Source organism: Brassica oleracea, chromosome C4, assembly GCF_000695525.1.
Source record: "Brassica oleracea var. oleracea cultivar TO1000 chromosome C4, BOL, whole genome shotgun sequence".
Lineage (NCBI taxonomy): Eukaryota > Viridiplantae > Streptophyta > Magnoliopsida > Brassicales > Brassicaceae > Brassica > Brassica oleracea.
Window position 1 is genome coordinate 49,148,985 of NC_027751.1, and position 497 is coordinate 49,149,481.

Here is a 497-nt window from a genome sequence, read left to right on the forward strand (position 1 = left end):
GATAAATCAAAAATGTGAAAAGGGAAAAAGTAAAAGTAGTTGTGGGTTGTAAAAAGTAAAAGAAAAGGAAGCAAGATGTTTTTGGTTAACTAGATTGGTCTGGTTGGATTGGGTGGGTTTTACGAACTAAATAAACATGTCTTTAGTTGAGGGTTATATTAGTAAAGAGAGCATGAGAAAGTGTGTTGTAACACAATGTGTCTTTGAGTGAAATTGATAACACAAAATGTGTCTCTCAGGGTAAAAATTTCTTAAATCAATCTATATTATTAAAAAAGAAGTACCCATTTGAAAATGTTCTTACTTCAATAATTAAACTCCTTTTTTTGCTTGTCTTTTTCAGTTGCATTTATGAAATATCCTAAAACGAATAAAACTGTCTAATTTATTACTTGTCTTTTCAGTTACCTTAATGAAATATATCTTTAAATAAATATGGACATAATGTCATTAAATCAATCTATATTATTAAAAAAGAAGTACCCATTTGAAAATGT